The 26,036-nt window shown below is 45.9% G+C and overlaps 1 protein-coding gene across 1 annotated transcript in view; it reads right to left on the bottom strand.

Annotated features, from left to right (window-relative positions):
- SETD3 (SET domain containing 3, actin N3(tau)-histidine methyltransferase) overlaps nucleotides 1–25,966 on the bottom strand; it is a 117,778-nt gene extending 91,812 nt beyond the window's left edge. Inside the window, exons 1-3 of the mRNA XM_089656399.1 lie at nucleotides 25,830–25,966; nucleotides 18,651–18,768; nucleotides 4,109–4,152 (exon numbers count right to left, since the gene is read on the bottom strand). The gene's annotated coding sequence lies outside the window, so the exon portion shown is untranslated. The remainder of the gene's footprint in view (nucleotides 1–4,108; nucleotides 4,153–18,650; nucleotides 18,769–25,829) is intronic.
- Nucleotides 25,967–26,036: the final 70 nt, after the last annotated feature.

Genomic DNA, 26,036 nt, shown 5'->3' with positions numbered 1-26,036 from the left:
ATTTCTGCAATGACAGTATAAACACCCTCCAAATGACCCCTTTTTAGAAAGTAGACACTCCAAGGTATTCAGTAGGTGGGGTGAGTAGTTTTTTTTTAAAGCACATTTTTTTTTGGAAAATTAAGAAATTAAATAAAATGTGTGTGTTTGTTTTTCTTTTTTTAAGCCATTTCTCATATGCAGCATATGCACACTATCTATTGCACCACAAAACATATTCAGCTACGCCTCCTAAGTATGGGTATCCTACATGTGAGTTTTTCACAGCCTAGACGCACAGAGGGGCCCAAAATCAAATCAACACCTTTAGGCTTTCAATTAGCATTACATTATGTATTTCATTTCCTGACTACCTATCATATTTCTTGAGCCCCTAAAGTGCCAGGAAAGAAGAAGCGCCCACAAAATGAATTTGGAAAGCAAACACCTCAAGTTACTTTATGAAAGGCATAGCAAGTTTTTGGAAAATGAAAGAAAGAAAATAAAAACCTAATTAATAAAGATATTTCTAACACAGATCATAGGCATTACTTAGAGTTATACTTCAAAACACACTTGGCTAATCCTCTTGCGCTTGGTGACACCACGTGTCAGACTTTTTCCGCAGCCTAGCCATATAGAGTGCCAAAATCCAAGGAGCACCTTCAGGCATTCCAGGGGCATAAATTACACATTTCTTGACTACTTATATTTTATGAGGCCCTGGAGCACCAGGACAGTGGAAACACCTAAGCAATGACCACATTTTGGAGAGTAAACACCCCAAGTTATTTTCTAAGAGGCATTGTGAGCCTTTTGAAGACTTTTTTTGTCACAAGTTTTTGGAAAATGCTGAAGGAAAATGAAAAAATAATAATGTTTTGCTTTTTTATTTGCAAAAAGTTGTCATTTTAATAAGATATTTCTCACCCATAGTATGGGCATACTTAGCTTTACACCCCATAACACATTCTGCTACTGCTGCCGAGTATTCGGATACCATGTTTGAGACTTTTTGACCTGTCTGGTTTGATTATCACACAAACACACCTATTGTATCGAAACCAATGTACTCTAATTATCACCTCTATACAAGTGGTCAGGGAATATAGCTAAGTGTAGACTTCCTATAAATCAAGCCTACTGGTACGTGGCTGCCCCCATGAATGCCACATGCACTGGTCAGGAAATACAAGAGGCTGAAGAAATAAGTACAAAGGAGTTTGGTTCCAGGAGTGCAGTTGCCCACAGTGAATGGCTGGGACTGGGGAATTGCAGGAACATAGGTAGTCTGTCTGCCACCTGAACTGATCCATCTGCATGTCCCAGATATGGTCCAGGCAGCAATGTGGTCAATAAATCAGAAAGCAGGCAGAGGCAACACTGCACTGGTGTGATGGTGATCAGGAATACTGTTGCTGCCTGCACTGATCTAGTGACATTGGGCCTGGTGTGGCGAGGATCAGGAAAACGGTTATTGGCTGCACTGCACTCGTGTGAGGACAATCAGTACTGACGTGTTCACACCTGAGGCTGGGGGCGGCAAAACCTTGTGCTTGAGCCACCGTTTTTACCACCCCTTAACTGCTACCCTCTTTTAGCTGCAGAGGCAGCGGTAGGGGGTGTACACATGCTACGACTACAATGCTTTGCTTCGCAGCTGTGGCAGGTATTATACCCCTGTACCCCCACTGATTGCAACCCATACAAGTGAATGGAGGGTCTTGTGTGGGGTCCAAATGGTTAAAGCAGGTGGTGAGGAGGCAATAAAACACCTCCCCATTGCCAGTGAAAAGCTCTCTGAAGATTGATCTGAACACAGATGGCTCCTCAGTGATTAGGGGCACTGACAGATGTAGTGGTGATGAGGGACACTGTGGTGACTGGCAGCACTGGTTTGGGGACATTGTACTGCTGTGGCAATGATCAGAGACAATGGCTGGTGGCAGTGACATCAAAGCAGCAGTACAATGTTACCACAGTGACACTGCACTTGCTCTGGTGACAGTATGTAAAAAAGTTTTTTTGTTTTTTGGGTTTTTTTTTTTTTTTTTTTACACCATTGCTCATAAAGTCATGATGAATGCAGTTAGCTTACCAACATTGTTTGGCTGCATTAATGCAGCCATTGTTTACTACTGTGACCATTACTAATGTGATTGCTGTAATTAGTCACAGTGATCACATTGTACAGGTCCAATGACAGTGGCCCATTTACCCTGATTTGTGATCTGCTGTGTCGATCACAGGTTGTTGCGATAGCGCACGTACAAGCAGCTAAAGTGGGAGGACGTAAAGGTCCTCCCAGAAAGACACTTGTCCCGCTTCGCTGTTTATATATCCACTTGAGTTCCGGAACGTTTTACCCCCTTCACGACCAGGGCATTTTTTGCTGTTTGGCACTGTGCTACTTTAACTGGTAATTGCGTGGTCGTGCAACACTGTACCCAAATGAAAGAGTTGCTCACTCCTCTTTCTGCCTTCTCACTTATTACGGAAACTGATCCAGGTTACTCCACAAGTGGAACCTAAAACTTCAGCTGGTGTGCCTGGACTCTAATGCAAAGGATTGCTGAAAATAGGTTGAGCCACTAATGGGCAACCCTCAAGTGTACAATCCAAACGCACACGTCTCTGCGTTAAAAATGGCTGTGTGTATAAGTGGGTGCTGCAGACACCGTCGGCTGGAACCAAACAGAATCAGCAAGGGAGAATGTCACCAGCACACCGAGCATCACCAATATGGGTCCAAAAGTTTTAATTAATGATCACATAGTTACAGCAAGGCAATGTTTCGGAGTCTCACATGACCCCTTCATCAGGCATGTGACGAACATTGTCACATGCCTGATGAAGGGGTCCTGCGAAACGTTGCCTTGCTGTAACTATATGATCGTTCATTAAAACTTTTGGACCCATATTGGTGATCCTCGGTGTGCTGGCGACATTCTCCCTTACTAATGGGCAACCTGACATACAGCATGACTTCCAAATGGATACTTGAGAAAATGAATAAGAGGTGCAAAAACCTTGGGATTTGTTTAAGTGTAATTGTTATATTAGTGCTGACATTCAGCAACACAGCAATGGTGAAAATGTAGAGAATCTGAGTGATGGGCTGGCGGCTTCTGCACACGGAAGGGTTTCATTGATCACCTTGGGTTGTGATGGCAATGAGTACACTTGAAATTAAAGTGCCTGACCAATTTATTCCAATGATAGTTTTGCAAAGCCAACACATTTCAGTGGTCATAATTTCATCCCCTTCATCAGGGCTTAAGAGAATCAGCAGCTAGTTCAAAAAGGCTACTTGAAGCAGCTGTTGACAGATGCTGTGCTAACTCAAAGCCCTCCAACAATGTCCAACTGCCCAGAGTTTCATGTTGCACCCATATTTAGGGTATAACATGAAATATGCTTGCATACACCATCCCCAGGACCCAAATCAATGCCCTCCCCTTTCCTGAACTGAAGGACGCCATATACAGCACTATGTTTTCATGTGAAAACATTTCGATATGGGTTCATTTCTAGTCAATGACTACACGCTGCATCTGCCACCACAGCAGAGGGACTATACAGAGCACAACAGCAATTGCTCTTCCTTCTTAAGCGCTCTGTAGCTTAGCTGTACTTCCATCCCTTTATATCAGCAGGTCTATACCTCCATACGGACCTGAGGTTCTGGGGAAATACAACTGAAAAAGCCCGTGCACTGCACGGATTACAGGTGCAAAGCTCTGCAGGCTTCATTGCAGAAAAATAGGTAAATGCATATTGATCATAAACTCAATGTTGCTGCAGTTACTCTTTAGATTTTAATGCGGACTTATACTCTGATCTTAATCTCATGTTAAACAATCCTGCTGGAGTGAATTACAGAGTAAGGGTTGATGAAAGTAAAGTTCAATTTTGAAGATTTTTACAGCATTGCTGGGGACTGGGGGACACAAGAGAGGTAGCAATAGAGGGCTTGCAACATCCTCTAAACACAGGTACTGTTAGATGGGATACCAAAGAGTACTCTAGGAGTAACTTTAATTCATACAAAGTTTTCTTAGTAGATAAGGACTTTGAATGCAATTCAGTGCAGTGGATGGCTACATTTCTAAAATCAGCTCATTTTCACCTTTATTTGCTAAACTGAGATCCTGCGATGAAGTCCCGCAGCACCTACCAAGGGAGAAAACAAAAAACAAACAACAAGTTAGCAACAAGGAAGAAGAGTAAATACTTTCAGAAGTTTGTACATAATATGCAGTGACAAAACTACCTACACGCAGCTCTCTATCCTATTTTAACCCCGATGTTAAGAGCGGGCAATGTTCCCATAATTGAGCTATAAAAAGTTACCTTGTATAAGTCAATTTTAATAAAAGGTTTCTAGATGTAAAATAATCACAGTATTGGATATTCATTTTTATGTATTGGACACAGGACCTAAGAATATTCAGGCAAGTATTCCTTCTTCCAAGTCAGGGGTGTCAAACTCCATTTCATGGGGGGTAGCCTCAACACTGTGGTTGCCCTCAAAGGGCCGATAGTATCTATAAGGCTAGACATCCAGAATACCCCACCCCCCATTACATCCGATGTCAATGGCCCCCACACCTTTACAAGTCAAGAGTCCCCCACTCTCCCTTACATAACTATGCACCCTCTTGCAGAGCTGGGAAGCAGAAATTGCAGGGTCCGGAGGGGGAACAGAGGAGGGCTGGAGTCAGCTGAGACCAGGGGAGCAGAAGATGAAGAGGCACAGGATCTTCAGGAGTTCTGGCCTCCCTTACTGTTGAGATAAGGTGACAGAGACATGGCATTCCCATAGATTTGTATGACAATGCAAAACCCTTTTGAAGGAAACAAAAGCCATGGATGTAGACTCTAAAGGGTGACAATCTCTGAGAATATAAAATGCTGTGGAGGAGAAGTTAGACACACACACGGGTTCACTGAAGAGGTGTTAAAAGCAGAAAGAAAAACTAGGCAAGCGTAAGGACTCCAGTGACTTTGACAAGGGCCAAAGTGTAACACACACACACACACACACACACACACACACACACACACACACACACACACACACACACACACACACACACACACACACACACACACACACACACACACCATTATGACCACAGATAACATGAACAACATTGATTATCTTGTTACATTGGCATCTGAAAGTTGGTTGGGGTATATTATGCAGGGAGTGAACATGGGTTCACTGAAGAGGTGTTAAAAGCAGAAAGAAAAACTAGGCAAGCGTAAGGACTCCAGTGACTTTGACAAGGGCCAAAGTGTAATGACTAGACACTGGGTCAGAGCAACTCTAAAAGTGCAGCGGTCAGGACCAAACAAGGAAGGAAAGCCAGAAAACGAGCAACAGGGTCATAGGAGGCCAAGGTTCACTGATTCACATGTGGAGGTGTGGAGAGAAAGTTGGCCTATGTAGACTGATCCAATAGAAGGACTACTGTAGCTTAAATTACTGAAAAAGTTAATGCTGTTTCCAATAGAAAGGTGTTGAATTGCACAGTGCATCCAGTTTGTTGTGTATGAGACTGTGTATGAGGCAGACCGATTGGGGAGTCCATGGTGACCCATGTCCGCAGCCAAAAGTGCCTACAATGGGCAAGCGAGCATTAGAACTGGACCACGGAGCAATGGAAGAAGGTGGCCTGGTCCTTTGAATCACGTTTTCTTTTACATCATGTGGATGGCCGGGTGCATGTGTGTCACCTAGGGAAGAGATGGCACCATGATGGAAGATGGAAAGTCGGTGGATGTGGTGATCTGCTACTGACAGCATGGTGCCAGATATCACAGCATACCTTCAGAAGTCTAGTGGCCTCCATGCCTTGATGGGTCAGGGTTACTTTTGGTGGCGAAAGGAAGACCTACACAATATTAAGAGGCTGGTCATAATGTTATGCCTGATGTATATAAATGTATGTACTATTGTACATTATAGTTCAACAGTTGTCAAACAATCCACTTGCAATCATTTTCTGGAAATCAGCAGAGGGACAACACCGATCTTATCAGCCTCCTCAATGAGCTCAAAGCAAGTGCCACTGTTCAGCTAAACTAACTGAAAATTAATTTCCAGTGATTATCAGCTTCCTGAGGCATAATCAGCCAGCTATTGTATAAATAATAACAGATAATAATAACAACAATAATAATAAACAATATAGCAATGCCTGGAATTATTCTTTGATCATTGATCCATCAAGAACATTCATTTTTCAAACACAAGCAACGTAAGTACCTGAATTTGACCTGGCATCAGCCTCTTGCAGTCCCTGTACAGCAGGGCCAGAGAGGGAGAAGAATAAGCAGCACAAAGAGTGAATCAGTTCATATGCAGACAAGAAGCATGTGGGTAGAAGGAGAAAGCAGAGTGACAGGTGAGCTCATCACCATGCTGCTTCTCTTTTCACTGTCCAGTCACAGGCTGGAGGAGAGACCATGACACGAATGATGCCAGCCGCCATTAAACCCAAAATACAGAAAAGATCTTCTGGTGGAAAAGTACTGCAGGAAAGTGCTCCATCTTGAAGGTGAGTATTGCTATGAAAGCTGCTCTTTTTTATATCCTTCAGGCCTCATGCACACTGGTTAGTGTAAAAACACGGTTTCTACTGACAGGAGAAAATCAGCATTAAAAACGCACCTAAGCTGTGTTTTTTCAGACCAGTTTAGCAGCATTTGGTGTTTGGGCTTTTTTTTTTTTTTTTTTTTAACTGGCCAAATTTTAATATATTCTAGCTACTGAAATATATAAACGCTGAAATGCTAATCGCGCCTAGTGTTTAGCAGCATCAAGCGTTTTCTCTGCCAAATCTCTGCTGCTCCTTGACACACTGGCAGTGGGTTTTTTTCCTGCCTTTAAAGCGGAGTTCCACTCAAAAGCGGAAGCTCCACTTATTTCCCTCCTCTGCCAGATTTGAAACCTTTTGGGGGGAGAGGGCGGGGAGTGGATACCTGTTTTTGACAGATACCCACTCCCACGTCCAGCAAACCGCAACAAAGTGAGCCAGAAGTTCGGCCTCCTCCTCAATCCCTCAGCCTCCTGGGAACTTTCACAGGTCCCAGAAGACTGCTGGACCAATTAGGAGGCGCAGCACGACTAGCGCATGCGCAGTGGCCACCAGTCTGTGAAGCCGCAAGCTGTAGAGATGCCAGTGCCGTGAAGGGGAGAAGGGACGGCGCGGGTGAGAACATCGCTGGACTCCGGGACAGGTAAGTGTGTGTTTATTACAAGTCAGCAGCTACAGCTTTTGTAGCTGCTGACTTTTAATAAACATAAAAACGTCTGGAACTCCGCTTTTAACTCTCCTGACACTAAACACTGCTAAAAGCCTGTGTGTGCATGGACACATAGGCTATCATGCAGGGGAGTTTAGAAGCAGGGAAAAAATGCCCGATACCCCAAGGAGCAGCTGTAGGCCTCTTGCACACAGTACGGATATGAGCATCAGCATTTCTGGACGTAATTTCAGGTGTCACTGTTTTGCGCACATTTACGCATATTTGCACGCACAATACATTCCTAGGCAAACTCCATTAGTATTTATGCTCATATGAGCATATTTGCATGCAGCAGTGTAAAGTACTGACCAGGAACACAAATGTTTCTATTTTACTGAAGAACACGCAACGCTTTAAATCAGAAAAAAAGCCTTTTCAAGCTGCAATGTGCAAGAGGCCTACATAGGTTTTATTGGCAGCAGTTGTGCTTTAAGGCATTGAGATGAAAAAAAGTTGTTAGTAGTCACCTTTGAATTGTGTATTTTTTTTTTTTTTTTTACTTGGACACATTAGCTAGCTGGCTCCTGGGATTTGTCTCTCCTTCCTTAGGATTAGAATAAACAACTGCAAACCAGGGGTGGACTGCCAACTCATGGGGCCCCCGCGCAACAGGGGATCATGGGGCCCCTGTATCCTTGCCCAAACTCAAAAAAGCCTATGAAAAAGGTACCAGGGGCATCTCATGGGGCCCTCTACTGACCCCGGGCCCTCGGGCAGTGCCAGAGTTTCCAAATGGTCAGTCCGCCCCTGCTGCAAACCATACTGTACACTGGACAGAACATTTAAAATGCACGAACAAAAAAACATGTACAGATGACATTCATGTTTCTATTTCATTACACTCTTCACCGGGCAATACCCGTGAACAAAAGCTACGACCAGCGGAATCTCTTTTTTGGAAATGTACAAAAAACTTCCATTCGGTGTCTTTCCTGTTTGAAATGGGAATGAAGTAAACCATGTTTGCACAAGAATCCTGTATCATTTCAGCTAGAAAAAGCATAATTATTTTGTCACCAGCTCCATGGAAACAGAGTAAAGGGATTTATTTAAATATCACAAGTGATCACAGCACAAAACACAGCACTATATGGTGGGGATAAGAGTCTCGGCTTCATCTGTATGGGCGAGATATTCTGCAATGCCAAATATGAAGACGCACATGCTAAAAGGGAAAGTGTAGTTTATATGTATAGAGCTTTTTAAAATTATAATCAAGATTAAAAAAAAAAAAAAACACTCCGAAAGTTATTTTTTTTAGTTTGTCACCCTCCCCAGATAGCAAGGATTAAAAAGTCATAATCTGGGAAATCTGAAAATTATTATTATTATACAGGATTTATATAGCGCCAACAGTTTGCGCAGCGCTTGAAAATTCTCCCTTGCAGTGGGGCTGCACCCAAACTGCAAGTGTTAACTGTATTTACTCTAGGGGAGAGTGAGAGCAATTTTACTTACCTGATCCTACCACTCCTCCGGTGGACAGCGTTCCCCCATGCTCCGGAAGTGGACTGTCCCTGGGTGCCATCACATCCAATATAAGGCTACAGACCTTGCATTGGTCTTGATGTCAAGACTTTAGGCCGCTGAAGCGTAAGGGGGGGGGGGGGGGGGGACACGCTGACCTCTCTAGTAGTGCAGGGCGGCAGAGAATCAGGTAAGTAAATCTTCTTTTCAATGCCCCCTAGACCTAAAGGGGCAGCTAACCATTGAAGCACTGGCACAGCTGACCTCTCTAGTAGTGCAGGGCAGCGGAGAATCAGGTAAGTAAATCTTCTTTTCTATGCCCCCTAGACCTAAAGGGGCAGCTAACCTCTCTAGAAGTGCAGGGCAGCGGAGAATCAGGTAAGTAAATCTTCTTTTCTATGCCCCCTAGACCTAAAGGGGCAGCTAACCTCTCTAGAAGTGCAGGGCAGCGGAGAATCAGGTAAGTAAATCTTCTTTTCTTTGCCCCCTAGACCTAAAGGGGCAGCTAACCATTGAAGCACTGGCACAGCCACATAAGCACACTAGTAACTGTACCTGCTCTGTGCACTGGTTTTGCACAGAGTAGCCCCAATCATCTGCTTGGGTTCCTTTCTGTTGCTCCTGGCTCCTCCCCCCTGCTGAGTGCCCCCACAGAAAGCCACTTGCTATGGAGGCAGTCGTGTGAGCTCGTTCCCGACCCAGCTCTGAGTGTCCATAAGTTCCTGAGCTCAGTCCCGCCCCTGCTCCCTCCGCACTGGCTGCGACTGACAGCAGCAGGAGGCAGTCAGTGGCTGTCTGAGCCAATGAAAAGAGAAAGAGCCGGGAGAGCCGCTGTTCTTTTGAACATCAATGGATTGAAATCGGCTCAGGTATTAGGGAACCTTGGAGGAAGGAGGGCTGGGGGTCAGCTGCACATCGAAGTTTTTTACCTTCATGTATAGAATGCATGAAGGCAAAAAATGTTCAGCCTTTAGAACCACCTTAAATCATAGGATTTAGTTCCACTCTAAAGTGGAACTACACCCACTGATTAGTTCAAAGCATGCTGTGAATGATAACTCTTATAGTTGCTTGTGCTCTCAACTGAACTGTCAAGATATCAAACAGCTGATGTCTTAACTGACCACATGTAGAGAAGATGGCAACTGCAGATCACAGGTTGAGGCGGCAGCTTCCTTGGCTGTAAAGGATAGGAGGGTTTAGTTCCACTTTAAATAGAATATTGAGTGTGTTTTTATTTTATCTGTTCGACATGTAGGGGGAAAAAAACAAAAACAAAAAAAAGTAGCTGTTCATCAATTCAGAAATTTTGTGAACTGATAATTTCCCCTCCGTGGACTGTTACCAGATAGCATTGTTAACTGCTGCCTCCACGGACTACAAAACACCACCTACTGTTATGGAAAGGGGTTGGAGTTAAATAATCTTAACACAATGTTCTGCAGAACAAACACATTCCCTTTCCTAGGGTGACAACACTGATCAGTACAGTCGTCATTCTAGGACAAAAATTGTAATAATGATAGGATTACTAGGTTAAAAGAAAAAAAAGTGTTTGAATGCAACTGCCACATTAAAGGACAAGCAAGCTGCAATACTATCAATTTCTGATTTATATATGCTTTAACGTTGTACTAAAAGCAGAAGCTTTTTTTATCTTAAAGTGTTACTAAACACAGGACCCTGCATCCACTATATCCGGTCTCCCCGGACCCTGTATTCACTATATCCGGTCTCCCCGGACCCTGCATCCACTATATCCGGTCTCCCCGGACCCCGCACTCAGTATATCCGGTCTCCCCGGACCCCGCACTCACTATATCCGGTCTCCCCGGACCCTGCACTCACTATATCCGGTCTCCCCGGACCCCGCACCCACTATATCCGGTCTCCCCGGACCCCGCACCCACTATATCCGGTCTCCCCGGACCCCGCACCCACTATATCCGGTCTCCCCGCACCCCGCACCCACTATATCCGGTCTCCCCGGACCCCGCATCCACTATATCCGGTCTCCCCGGACCCCGCATCCACTACATCCGGTCTCCCCGGACCCCGCATTCACTACATCCGGTCTCCCCGGACCCCGCATTCACTACATCCGGTCTCCCCGGACCCCGCATTCACTACATCCGGTCTCCCCGGACCCCGCATCCACTACATCCGGTCTCCCCGGACCCCGCATCCACTACATCCGGTCTCCCCGGACCCCGCATCCACTACATCCGGTCTCCCCGGACCCCGCATCCACTACATCCGGTCTCCCCGGACCCCGCATCCACTACATCCGGTCTCCCCGGACCCCGCATCCACTACATCCGGTCTCCCCGGACCCCGCATCCACTACATCCGGTCTCCCCGGACCCCGCATCCACTACATCCGGTCTCCCCGGACCCCGCATCCACTACATCCGGTCTCCCCGGACCCCGCATCCACTACATCCGGTCTCCCCGGACCCCGCATCCACTACATCCGGTCTCCCCGGACCCCGCATCCACTACATCCGGTCTCCCCGGACCCCGCATCCACTACATCCGGTCTCCCCGGACCCCGCATCCACTACATCCGGTCTCCCCGGACCCCGCATCCACTACATCCGGTCTCCCCGGACCCCGCATCCACTACATCCGGTCTCCCCGGACCCCGCATCCACTACATCCGGTCTCCCCGGACCCCGCATCCACTACATCCGGTCTCCCCGGACCCCGCATCCACTACATCCGGTCTCCCCGGACCCCGCATCCACTACATCCGGTCTCCCCGGACCCTGCATCCACTATATCTGGTTTCCCTGGACCCTGCATTCACTATATCTGGTCTCCCACAGTACACACAACATGGAAATGCAATTATTTTAGTAAATATAAACTGCTAAATACCTTTTCTCATCATCAGCAGTTAGAGTAGTCTTGTGGCTTCTATCAGTGTCCAGCCCAGCACTAGCTAAAGCTTGTAGGAGGAGTTTCCTTCTGCTCTAGGAGGATAGAAATTCCCTGACCTCTGTCTGGACAGTGCTGACTGGCCCTGTGCTGATCACATGCACTCTCCCAAGAAAAAAAAGAAAAAAACCCCTATCTATACACTAAACTGAGCATGTGCATGCCTACGGTTCAGACTGAGGATAAGTGGTGGTCACTTGAAAAAGGGGAGGAACAGAGAAGAAAGGATCAAATAGCCTTTTTAAACAATGCAGAGGATTAACCCTTTAGGTTCCACAGTGAGTATAACAAGCATGCTTTACTGCATATACAGACTGATTGTACTGGTGTGGGTTTAGTAACACTTTAATGCATTTTATGCATTAAAAGGTAAAAAAAAACAAAAAAAAAACTTGTGAGTGTAGATCCCCCCCAGCCCCATCCCCCCATACTTACCTAAGCCTGATCCACTGCTGTGCCCGAGAGCATTATCGCTGCTCTCTCTCCCCCCTCACTGGCTCAGAAGAAGCAACGGGAGCCATTGGCTCATGCTGCTGTCAATTACAGCCAGTGTGCCAGTGATGAGGGACTGGAGGATAAGACCGAGCCACGCTGTGTGTGTCAGTGGACACACAGAGCATAGCTTAGGATTGAGCCTGTATGAGTGTCCCCATAGCAAGCGGCATGCATGGGGAAGAGCCAGGAGCGCCAACGGGGCACCTGAGAAGAAAGGGACTGGGGCTGCTTTGTGCAAAAACAGAGCAGGTAAGAATGACATGTTCATTATTTAAAAAACATGTTTTCCCCTTTGTGATCATGTGAAAGATTAATTTGTTTTATAGTGGAGAATATGAAGTCGCCATCCCATCTGTCGACCTCATCCAGAGGCACTTTGCAATCATCCAGAAAATGCAAGCATTCTCTGACTGGCACCTATGTCAACCACCTGTGTTCAGAATGCATCAGGCTGGTCGCTCAGCACAGGACCTGGAAGCAAGTGGAGATGACTGGAATAAGCAGCGTCTACTTCAGTGATTTCAAGCTTCCAGGGACATTGACCAGGTATGTTATACACAGAGCTTTATTGGCCCAGACCAATGTGACTGTGTACAAAATATCCATATCTGGAATTCTTCTTTAAATCGCACAAGAACCAGAATCTACATTGCATTATAAAACGGTATAGAGACAACACAGATCTTATCAGCCTCCTACACAGAGCCCAAAGCAAGTGCCACTGTTCAGCTAAACTAAGCGAAAATGATTGAATGTTATCCACAAGGCGAGTGACCTTTACACTGCGGGTCTTCGCAGGCACAGAGCACAGTGCGTCTTCTCACATTTATGGATTTCACTGTTGACGCGGCTTTCAAAACAACGATGATCCGTTTAGATTTAAATGTTAAATATTTATACAGAGCATGGCTCTAATAAAGTGCAGTGACCCCCCGAGAACAGCCAAAGAAAATGTCCAGCAGACAAAATACTATAAATAATATACTAAATACAATCTCATATACAAACATCCCAACACTGTGTATTATAAAGAATAGTAAAACACAAACTGTCCTTTTAACTTACACTAACCTCTGAAATATAATCAACTGCATGGCCTAAAACAACAGCCCAGGGTCTACTAAAGCCAAACTCCCATCGTACAATTTATTTAAAGCGAAACTTCACCAAGAAGTTTTTTATACACAAACTCTTGGCACTTCTCTAGGGAGAGCGAGTACCCGACTTTGACATATACCTGCTCCCACTTCCAGTTAGATGCACTGTGGTGATCTGAGCCGGAAGTTTAACCCCCTTTCTCCGCACCCTTCTGGGACACTTCACAGGTCCCAAAACACTGCAGAGCCATCCACAAAGTGCAGCGCATTTGGTGCATGCACAGTGGAGAACCGGCAGTGAAGCCACAAGGCTTCAATGTTGGTTTCCCTTACTTAAGATGCAGGCGTCTGAAGAATCAGCTCGGGTGAGGACATGGCTGGATCCCTGGACAGGTAAATGTCCTTATATTTAAAGTCAGAAGCTACAAGATTTGGAGCTGCTGACTTCTAATTTTCGGGTGGGGGGGGAGGGCCTGGAGCTCCTCTTTAAACTTAAAAAGTCCAGGATTCTGTTTTTGTTTTGGATAGAGTTGGGAGGGACTAGAACCCCTGCTGGATTTTTACTGCTATCCAGCACTCACTGAGGTCGATTTATAAAAGACACAAGATTCACAAATTTCTGAAATTCCTGGATGTGTAAAGAGGAGCGATAGGACAAAAGTTCAGCTCATCTGACAGATTTTTGAAACATTTAATTGTTAAAAGCAACAAAAAAACACAGCCAACAAGTTTCAGAAGAAACAAACCCTCCTTACTCAGGACTTGAGCAGTCGATGTTAACCACTTCCTGTCCGGACACTTTCACCCCCTTCCTGTCCAGGCCAATTTTCAGCTTTTGGCATTATCATACTTTGACAATTGCGCGGTCATGCAACACTGTACCCATATGAATTTTTTAGCATTTTTTTGAGACAGATAAAGCTTTATTTTAGTGGTATTTATTCACCCCTGGGATTTTTATTTTTTTTGCTATTTAAATGAAAAAGTCCAAAAATTTTGAAAAAAAGTGTTTTTCTTTGCAAATTTTGCAAATAAATAATAATATTTCATCATAAATCTTGGCCAAAATGTATTCAGTTATCTTTTTAGTAAAAAAAAATAAAAATAAAATTAGTTTATAACCAAAAATTATAATTTTTTTAAAAAAAGTTTTTAAATTTTTTTATATTATTTATGGGTTTTTTTTTTTTTTTTTTACATACTGTCACCCTAGCAGTACAGTGTCACCATGGTGACACTGTACTACTTGTGGGGTGTGATGAAGATTTATTTTTTTTTTTTTTACACCCAGAAAGGCTGTAAAAGCAATCATTTCTCCTTCTCTCTGGCAACATTCTTACAGCCATTGGGAACTACTGAGTGAGCTGTGATTGGTCACAGCTTGTCACATGGTACAAGACTGTTGTGAATTTCACACGTAGTAAGCAATGATGTCACAAATGACATCTTGCTTACTACTCTGCATATGATCACTGATTGGCCAATCAGTGATCACATGATCGGGACCTCTCCAACGATCGGTGTTCCACTGTGTCCGGAGGACACAGCGGGCACCGGATCGCGGTGCTGTACGCTCCGAGGGAGCGCGCACAACTAGAAAATGCAAGTTTTGTTTATGAACGGCAACCCGCCCCTAGAGTGACACCATCCTGCCGTTTAAAAACAGTAGGCGGACGGCAAGTGGTTAATATGACAAAATGCATTAAAGGACCTGTGCTAAAGGTTTATGAAGACTAATGGTACTAAGGTACTACCTTACCTTAAGGTGGCCTCTTTAAAAGAGAACTATAGGATTTTAAAATAAACCTACATAATCACCTGGTTGGATGTAGCATTGGTCTGTCGCCCCTCATTGGTCCCTCATAGAATGCATTAAAAGGTAAAACACCTTCTAACATCAGAACCACTTTAAAGGGTTAGTTCACCTTTGCCAAAAAGCTGCCCATGGGGCGATAAAAACAAACTGTGCAGTTAAATAATACCCTCGCTATAGGCGTAGCCCCACTTACGTACCTCATGAAGCCTGACCTGAAAACTCCCAGGACATTGCCAAGCGAGGCCCAGCTATTACTTGTTCAACGCCTCCATCACAGGAGTGAGCTCTCAGACTCTGAGCTACTGAATCAGTGGAGACAAAGAGCATGTGAGGGGTTTGAATCTAAGAAAGAGCTCACTCTTGTGATACTGAAGGTGAACAGTAATACTTGGGTTTTAAGTCGGGCTTCATGAGGTACATCAATGGCCTACACCAGTGGTGGGCAACCTTTTTTTCAACTGAGCCAAATCTCGCCAAAACCACGATTGAAATTTATTTTGAGAGCCACATTTTTAAAACTGAAAATACATAGGATGGTACACTGTTTTTAGTTTCAATAAGTTTTTATAGTAATTCATCCCCCATAGTAATTCATCCCCCATAGTAATTCATCCCCCATATAGTAATTCATCCCCCATATAGTAATTCATCCCCCATAGTAATTCATCCCCCATATAGTAATTCATCCCCCATAGTAATTCATCCCCCATAGTAATTCATCCCCCATATAGTAATTCATCCCCCATATAGTAATTCATCCCCCATAGTAATTCATTCCCCATAGTAATTCATTCCCCATATTAAGTCCCCAAGTCCCCCCTGTGTCAACTCACTTACCTTTGCTCCGCGCGTTCCTCTCGCCGTGTTCCCGCGCCGTTCCGGTCTTCAGGGCGGACTGTGAGAGGAGCCTAGCTCCCCTCACGCTCGTCACGCTGCCCCGCCTACACACATCCTGACAGCCACATCCGCGGGCCAGATTAAAAGGTCCTGACTTTTGGGGCGGCCGCCCGAGAGGAGGGAGGGGAGCGGGCGCCCGGCACACAAGAAGATCCGCAATAGCATGTGTAAAGAGCCGCATGTGGCTCGCGAGCCGCGGCTTGCCGACCACTGGCCTACACCAATAGCAGGGTCTAATTTCAATCTTGGTCAAACCTGCACAGCTTGTTTTCTTCTACAGATATCCCTTTATGCACAGGCAGTATGTTGGTAAAGATGAACTATACCTTCAAGTCATCCCATGCCAGCCAATCTAGGCAGATGAAGATGGACACCTGAAAGAAGCCAGGGTGAAGATGCCAGCGCTGGCATGAGACCTCACGGACTTTGGACTGTTGTAGAGGAGGTAAGTATTGTAACTTTACTTCAGCTTTAACCCCTTGCCCTCCAGAGGATTTACCCCCCTTCCTGACCAGGCCATTTTTTGCAATAATGAGCTGCGTTACATTAACTGACAATTGCGCGGTCATGCACCCAGATGACATTTATGTCCTTTTTTTTTCCCTACGAATTGAGCTTTCTTTCGGTGGTATTTGATCGCCTGTGCATTTTTTATTTTTTTATGCTATAAGCAAAGAAAGACCGACAATTCTAAGAAAAAAAACAATATTTGGACTTTTTGCTATTAAAAACATGTCCAGTAGAAGAAAAAAAATTTTCACATTTCGTTATAAATTTAGGCCAAAATGTATTCTGCTCCATGTCTTTGCACAAAAAAAAAAAAAAATCCCAATACATGTCAATTAATTGGTTTACTTGAAAGTTATAGCGTTTACAAATGGCAGTATAGATACTGGGATTTTTTTTTTTTATTTTTCCTACTAGTAATGGCGGCGATCAGCAACTTTTAGCAGGACTGAAGCGGACATTGTGACACTGGGGGGAACCAACTTGGTGTCACTGACATCCCCAGTGACACCAATACAGTGATCAGTGCTAAAAAAACAGCATTGACACTGTACTAATGACACTGGGCAGGAAGGGGTTAATGTGAGGGGCAATCAAAGGGTTAACTGTGTGTAGGGAGTGTTTTACTAGGGGGTGGGGTTGTGTTCTTCACTGTAAGCACACTGCTCGGGCTGACAGGGAGGAAGACTGTTTGTAAACAAAACAGTCTTCCTCCCCGTCGGTGATTGTGGGTAATGACCAGGTGCCGGCGGGAAATCACCGGCCGGGACTCAGTGATTGACATCCGCAGCCGAGAATGGCAGCACAGGTAGGGCACGCGCCCCCTACCCGGAAATGCAAAAACACGTATGTATACCTGATTTTGGCCACCCCTGCCGCCGTGTAGCAGTGTATCTGCTATACGGCGGCGGGTAAGCGATTAAGTTACAAGGATTGTTACTTGTTATCTACTGGTATTGGAGACTAGAGGGGGTGATGCAGTTACTCTCTTCAAGATGTGACAGCCCTCGAGTTTAGCCACTAGAAACAAACATCTTCACATGGCCAGAGGCCACATGTTCCCTATACGAAAAGCACTGAGCATTTTGCATTAGCTGAGGTAGAGAAAAGAGCAGCAGGCGATCGGAGGAAAAATTAGTATCAGTAGGTTGGGCTTTTTCACAGCCACCATGGCCTGAATAGGCCATTCCACTCCAGAGAATGAGGCCTCCTCTTTGGCGGTCCCCCACGGGCACTGTGCTATGGAGGTATCCATATATGCACAGCCAATCCATGCTGTGTGTACCAAAAAAGATGCACACAGGGCCGGTAAGCCCACTCCCCCCCCACAGTGGGGAACTAACAGAAGCATGAGTACATAGCTCTGCTGCCCTCAGTTTACCTGTGAGACCATAAGTGAGAGGAGTGGTATTGCAGACAGAACAGGGCAAAAGCGGAGCCAGGAGCCAGCTAAGTGTTTAGGGCCGGGGGGGGGGGGGTAGGATAGCTGTCTGTCCATACCTCATACGGCCAGGTGGTTATTTGAGAGCAGGAAGATCAATATACTACGAGAGTGCTCATCCGTGCCATCGCAGTCCATTGAGAACTACAAGCCACAATACTTGTAGGCATTAATTCACAGAAACTGTGAATAAATAGTGCGGCCATGTGGGCGAAGCCCCACATGCCTATTCCGTTTTCAAATTATGACATTGGTTGGGGGAGAAGATCTCCTGCCCGCTGTCACAAGTGAGGGGGCAGGGGGGGGTGCACAGAGAGCCTGCAGGAGCGGGAACATGTTATAGGTTGTCCCTAAAAACAGGTGTAACATGTTCCAAATGTGGAATTACCCTTTAAGCTTGTCACCCTGAATGTCTCTTTAAAGTCTATAAAAATCACCATTGTAAGTTCATTCACTTGCAACATAAATTATTTTCAAATATTTTAAACCTAAATATAAAATAAAACATTGCTAAAGTTTCTATTTGCCAAGCTGTTTAAAGTAACAATTTTAGCCTAATTTCTGAGGCTGCAAAAGAAACCAATATGAAATTTAGCTCACTTCTAACCCAAAAGCTCGGAATGATTTGTTTGCATCCATCCTGTTTAAACCAAGCCATTTACACGAGGCCGTTTGTACTTTTGAATTGTATTACCTCTCAGAGATAGCTGGTGGTTCTGTATTCTCTTCCTCTCAAAGCAGAAGCGTCAGCTTGAAGTCCCTACAATAGTTGTCCCATTTGTCTCAGTTCAGCGCTCACAACAATCATAATGCTGTCAAATAAAAAAGTGTAGTCAGGTTTAGTCAAGTGTGGTCAATGCTTAGTTAACTAACAGGTTTATCGTAAAGTGAACCTGGGGGCAGTCTATGGATGTTCAGAAATTCACATATTCCTAGCAAAAAAAACTGTGTATATATTATGACTTTTTTTTATAAAGGTGACAAGCATGCAAACAAACTAAAGCATGAAAAAGTCTTTATTGTTGATCCTAAAAGCACATAAACTAGTGGTTCATGCATTGGTTATTTCAAAACATTGCAATTACACCTCCAAGTATACCTTCATATAAAGCCTCACTTACCCACTGCTCAGCTTACCAACATATCATTACAATCAAACACGGTTTACAGATACAAATTACATTACAGGAGAAGCTATTGAGCTACTATGATCATTCTACAAAGGGGCAGGGGTAAGCTGAGCTGCTGAGTTGCTTCTACAAGGAACAGCAGGGCAAGCTGAGCTACTAAACCATTGGTTGGGGATCGAGGAGAGGGTTGAGATGGTTGAACAGTAGGAGATGAGCTGTTGAGTCATTAAAGAAGTACAGCCAAAGCTCTTTTGGCTGTACTTCTGTGGATCACAGGAGTGCAGTTACTTCTGCACTCCTGCGACCCGTTTTCAGCTGACAGTGGGCTGAAGCCTGTTGTTGGCTAATCTCACTCAGCCGGGAAAGATCCAGACTTTAAAGTCGGGATCCACCCGAGTCTGGAGCGGCACCTGGCTCAGCCTATCAGCGAGCCGCTGAGAGTCTGAGCAAGCTGCTCCCTTCCGCTCCACAGCTCAGCGCTCCAGTGAGACAGCGGTGACTGCTCACAGCAGTGGTGAAAACTCAGCAGTCATGTGATTGCGGAGTTCTCACCCATACAGCTCGTGGGGGGACACCTAGGCAAGTATGATTTGGGAGGGGGGAGGAAAAAACCTTCTCTATTAATGGGAAGCCCATCTCCAGGAAACTTGAATATTCTCTCTGAACTGGGACTGCTCACCTAGTACTAAGGGACATACAAAAGGTTTACTTACAGGATCCTCTACTTGTCTGTGCTGCTAGGCCAGTCCCTGCAGTGTCTTCTCCTCTATCCTCCAGTGGTCTAAGGTCCCGACATCATCAAGTCCAATACAGGATCCATAGCCCTGCACTGGACCTGATGATGCTGAGGGACAGTCCATTGCCACAGCGTGGGAGAGTACCATCTGCTGGGGGGGGAGTGGAGCATAAAGTAAGTAAAAGTGTTTTTCCTGTGCCCTGGTATATGGGCATTTAATCCTTGCAGTACAGGCACTGTCCCACTACAAGAGAGAATTTTAAGGTTTCCCAGAATTGGGCTTTAAAGCCACTCTGTCATCTAATGAAAATCCTTTGCGTTTTATCCTTGCTATAGTAGAGCTCCCACACCCACCTTTCCAGCGGCCCATGTCTTATACTTTTGCACAGGTAGGCTCAGTATTCAACACTACCACCAGTATCATGTGACTACAGAACACAGCACAGATGAAGGGGTCAGGGGCTGAAACCACAGTAGTTTACAAAGGCATCCGACACCACCAGAAGTGTCATATACTGAAATGCAGCCCAGGAACAGAGTAAAGGTAGGAGACAGGTCGCCGGAGAGGAGAGTATAATAGCTCTTCTATTCCAGGGAATTGCCCTTTTTTGGGGAGACTGACGGGGCACTTTAAGCAGTCTAGAGAGGGTGTGTTTTCAGCACTAAGCAAAAATCTGGAGAGAAGATCTCATCCATGGAGGAATGACACAGACTCCTGAGAGAGAGATGGGATTGCATATGGGCAGCACAGTGGCTAAATGGTTAGCACTTCCGCCTGGCAGTACTAGGGTCATTGGTTCGAATCCCAGCCATGGCACCACCTGCCTGGAGTTTGCATGTTCTCCCTGTGCCTGCGTGGGTTTCCTCTGGGTACTCCGGTTTCCTCCCACACTCCAAAGACATGCTGGTAGGTGAATTGGCTCCTGTCTAAATTGTCCCTAGTATGTGTATGTATGAATGTAAGTTAGGGACCTTAGACTGTACACCCCTTGAGGGTTAGGGACTGATGTGAATGTACAATATATATGTAAAGCGCTGCGTAAATTGATGGTGCTATACAAGTACCTGAAATAAATAATATTATCTCAGCAGCTTAAAGAAGAATTCCAGGAATGGATTATATACAGTGAGGAACAGACGTACTTGAACACCCTGCAATTTTGCAAGTTCTCCCACTTAGAAATCATGGAGGGGTCTGAAATTCACATTGTAGGTGCATTCCCACTCTGAGAGACAGAGTTTAAAATAAAATTCAGGAAATCACATTGTATGATTTGTAAAGAATGTATTTGTCTCGCACTGCTGAACATAAGTATTTGAACACCTGAGAAGATACGTGTTAATATTTGGTACAGAAGCCTTTGTTTGCAATTACAGAGGTCAGACGTTTCCTGTAGTTCTTGACCAGATTTGCACTGCAACAGGGATTTTGGCCCACTCCTCCACACAGATCTCCTCTAGATCTGTCAGGTTTCGGGGCTGTCTCTGAGCAACACAGAGTTTCAGCTCCCTCCAAAGATGTTCTATTGAATTTAGGTCTGGAGACTGGCTAGGCCACTCCAGAACCTTGATATGCTTCTTACGGAGCCACTGCTTGGTTCTCCTGGCTGTGTGCTTCGGGTCGTTGTCATGTTGGAAGACCCAGCCACGACCCATCTTCAATGCTCTGACTGAGGGAAGGAGGTTGTTGCTCAAAATCTCACAATAAATGGCCCCATTCATCCTCTCCTTAATACAGTGCAGTCATCCTGTCCCCTTCGCAGAAAAGCACCTCCAAAGCATGATGTTACCACCCCCATGCTTCACAGTAGGGATGGTGTTCTTGGGATGCAACCAGGGTGGATTTGATTTAAATCAAACTGATTTAAATCATGATTTAAATCACTAGTCAGTAAGGCTTGATTTAAATCCTAGTTTTCTACATAAAGACTAATTCTTGCTGGTATAACTTTAATATGCAAGTAGATGAAGATTTTTAGAATAACAACTTTTCATATTAGTTTTTTTATCCCCAGTTTAATAGGTTAATCATTCATATTTGGACAATTTTTCTGTTGTACTTAGGAAGGAGAAAAATAATCATTACCTTAATAATAACAATTTAAATAGATTTATTCAACTGAAACAATAACATTCCAGCATGTGATTTGCTTAAACATCCATGTTTGTAACTAATTTGGCTAAACAAAATATATATATTTGAAGAAACTTAGACTGTCAGCCCCTTCCTCCTCACACTTAGTTTCACTTTCTTCTTGTGCAGATCTATTCCACTCCAAACAATCAGAAAAATATTATTTCTATTCTATTCACTGAACTTCTTGAAACTTCGCACTGAAGGGGTTGATTCTGTATTCATAGGTTTGTAGAAGTTAGGATGAAGGTCTTTTTCTTAACTCTGTTCATGTTATAACATTTTTGCTGTGAAGAAGAGGCATGTGATCTCCGCTGAGTCAAATTCAGTTTTGAGAACTGCAAAAGTAAACCAAACATCTGTGATAATATCTTGTAGGCAGAGAAACTGCCCAATAATCTTACAAAAACCTCTGGAAGAGCCTGACATTGTGAATGGATTCATGGAATTTATGTACCAAAAAAATGAAACATATACAGCCTTATTCTACATAATTAAAAAACTAATCTTTATTTCATGATGGAATAACCTTTGGATGGCAATATATTTTCCTCAAAAAGCATTTTATTCAAAAAAATCAGATTTAAATAAAAAAAATCAGATTTAAATCATTGATTTTTATCCACCCTGGATGCAACTCACCCTTCTTTTTCCTCCAAACACGATGAGTGAAGTTTAGACCAAAAAGTTCTACTTTGGTCTCATCTGACCACATGACTTTCTCCCATGCCTCCTCTGGATCATCCAGATGGTCATTGGCAAACTTCAGACGGGCCCGGACATGTGATGACTTGAGCAGGGGAACCTTCTGTGCAATGCATGATTTGAAAACATGACGGCGTAGTGTTCTACCGACAGTGACCTTTGAAACTGTGGTCCCAGCTATCTTCATGTCATTGACCAGCTCCTCCCTTGTAGTTCTGGGCTGATTCCTCACCTTTCTTATCATCAGTGATACCCCACGAGGTGAGATCTTGCATGGAGCCCCAGTCCGAGGGAGACTGACAGTCGTCTTTAGCCTCTTCCATTTTCTAACAATTGCTCCAACAGTTGATCTATTTTCACCAAGCTGCTTGGCAATTGCCCCGTAGCCCTTTCCAGCCTTGTGGAGGTCCACAATTTTGTCTCTGGTGTCTTTTGACAGCTCTTTGGTCTTGCCCATGGTAGTAGTTGGCATCTGACTGACTGTGGGGTGGACAGGTGTCTTTAAAGAGCTCAGACAGGTGCTACTAACTTAGATTGAGTGGAGCAGAGGTGGACTTTTTGAAGGCACAGTAACAGGTCTTTGAGAGCCAGAATTCTTGCGGTTTCTCAGGTGTTCAAATACTTATGTTCAGCAGTGCAAGACAAATACATTCTTTAAAAATCATACAATGTGATTTCCTGAATTTTTTTTTTTTAATTCTCTCTCTCAGAGTGGGAATGCCCCTACAATGTGAATTTCAGACCCCTCCATGATTTCTAAGTGGGAGAACTTGCAAAATCGCTGCGTGTTCAAAAACTTCTGTTCCCCACTGTATATTGGTTCCAGTCTGGACCAATGTAACTCTGTATATACCATACCTGGCCGATGCCCCAAAAGATGCAAATCACTGAAATAAACAGCACTGATCCAGTGATCCCCACTTTCTCCCAGGCCCCGTGCTGAGCGGCCAGCCAACTGCATTTGGAACACAGAAGTCGGCCATTTGGCACGGGTTCCATTCAGAAAATGCCGTCAAGCAAGGGCTTTGACTTCAGGGCCTAAAGTCAATATTTGCATACAAAACTCCCTCACGCCTACAGGATCCTTGAGCTTTTAAAAAATATGTGCAAGGGCCTCTCTGTTCCAGCTTCTCACTTGCCAGGTGTCCTTCAGGAGCCCAAGCTGCAGGCCCGAGTTCTACATGTGACAAGCGGATACTCGTTAACTGGCACTTTGGATACACCAGGAACATTTATTTGCAAAGAAGTTCTCTAGCAGTCTCTGACCGTCTCCTGCAGCTCACTTGTGCTCTCTATCTACCCCAGCTCGCTCTCATCCTTTGACTCTCTCCTGAAGCCCACTTGCAATCTTTGGACATCTCCTATCGCTCATCTGCTCTGGCTATCTGACTGTCTCCTCCTGTTCACTTTCTCCCTCTGAACATCTCCTGCAGCTCACTCACACCCTGGGAACAGCTCCTGCAGCTCGCTCGCTTCACGCTCCCTTCCTCTCTCTGACCGTCTCCTTACGCTCCCTTCCTCTCTCTGACCGTCTCATCACGCTCCCTTCCTCTCTCTGACCGTCTCATCACGCTCCCTTCCTCTCTCTCTCTGGCCGTCTTCTCACGCTCCCTTCCTCTCTCTCTGGCCGTCTCCTCTCACACTCCCTTCCTCTCTCTCTGGCCGTCTCCTCTCACGCTCCCTTCCTCTCTCTCTGGCCGTCTCTTCTCATGCTCCCTTCCTCTCTCTCTGGCCGTCTTCTCACGCTCCCTTCCTCTCTCTCTGGCCGTCTTCTCACGCTCCCTTCCTCTCTCTCTGGCCGTCTCCTCTCACGCTTCCTTCCTCTCTCTCTGGCCGTCTCCTCTCACGCTCCCTTCCTCTCTCTCTGGCCGTCTCTTCTCATGCTCCCTTCCTCTCTCTCTGGCCGTCTCCTCTCACGCTCCCTTCCTCTCTCTCTGGCCGTCTCCTCTCACGCTCCCTTCCTCTCTCTCTGGCCGTCTCCTCTCAGGCTCCCTTCCTCTCTCTCTGGCCGTCTCCTCTCACGCTCCCTTCCTCTCTCTCTGGCCGCCTCCTCTCACGCTCCCTTCCTCTCTCTCTGGACATCTCCTCGCGCTCCCTTTTGCTCTCTCTGGCCATCTCCTCAAGCTCGCTTGCGTCCCCTCTAATTGTCCCCTGCCTCCTGCTCTCACTGGCCACCTCCTGCCATTTGTTGGCACTCTCTGGACATCTCCTGCCACTCATTTGCACCCTCTAGCCATTTCCTTCCACTCGCTCGTGCTCTCTGTCCATCTCCTGCAGCTTGCTTGGACCCTCTGCCCGTCTCCTGCTGCTCGCTTTCTCTCTCTGCCTGGCTCCTGCGGCTCGCCCCTGCCCTCTGCCCGTCTCCTGCCACTCTCCCCTGCCCTCTGCCTGTCTCCTGCCACTCGCCCCTGCCCTCTGCCGGTCCCCTGCTGCTCGCCCCTGCCCGTCTCCTGCCCTCTGCCCGTCTCCTGCCGCTCGCTCCTGCTCTCTGCCCGTCTCCTGCCGCTCGCTCCTGCTCTCTGCCCGTCTCCTGCCGCTCGCTCCTGCTCTCTGCCCGTCTCCTGCCCCTCGCTCCTGCCTGTCTCCTGCCACTCGCTCCTGCTCTCTGCCCGTCTCCTGCCGCTCGCTCGTGCACTCTGCCCATCTCTTGCAGCTTACTTGGACCCTCTGACTGGCTCCTGCCTCTTGCTTTCGCTCACTAGTAGTCTGCTACAGTTCAGCTGCCTTCATGAAGATTACATAGTAATATTACGAGGGGCCCTATGCTCTCCTGGGCCACAGTCGAGGCCCCCTGTAGCTCCTGGGTTTACATTGTCTGCCCCAGATACTACAGGCAATGTTCCTGGCAGTAGAGGACAGGCAGCATTGTCAGGCACCCTGTATACACCCAAGGCTCCATTCACACCTCAGTCATGTGGGGTATTCACGTCTGGCGCCCCCTCTGGACCCCCCTGGCTATGACAGCCATGAAATATTGGATGAGCCATTCTTATGACCAGGCCACAGTCTGAGCAGAATGTCAGCTGACAGCCAGGCCCCGCCCACCTCAGGAACCCTGGAGGGCGGCCTGTGCACCCCCTTCCTGGGTACAGCCCTATCACCTCCACACACAGTGTGAGCTCCTGGGTGTCACCCCGCAGGGGACCGGAAGGAAGACTCAGCACTTACCTCCCGTGTCCCCCCCGCGGCTCTCCAATGCCTCCAGTGGCGCCTCTGCGGGGGTGAAACCAGAAGACAGCGCCTGGCAGGATGGAGAGAAGAACCCCGCACACCCTAACCTCCTACCGCCAGCGCCCAGCTCCTCTCAGCCCTTCCCAGACGCTATTGGGCCGACTCCGGCCAGACCCCTCCCGTCATTGGACAGCATTCATGTCA

This window comes from Staurois parvus, unplaced genomic scaffold (assembly GCF_062004578.1).
Source record: "Staurois parvus isolate SC_StPar_1 unplaced genomic scaffold, SC_StPar_1.0 ptg000026l, whole genome shotgun sequence".
Lineage (NCBI taxonomy): Eukaryota > Metazoa > Chordata > Amphibia > Anura > Ranidae > Staurois > Staurois parvus.
This window is presented reverse-complemented; position numbering and strand designations above follow the sequence as displayed.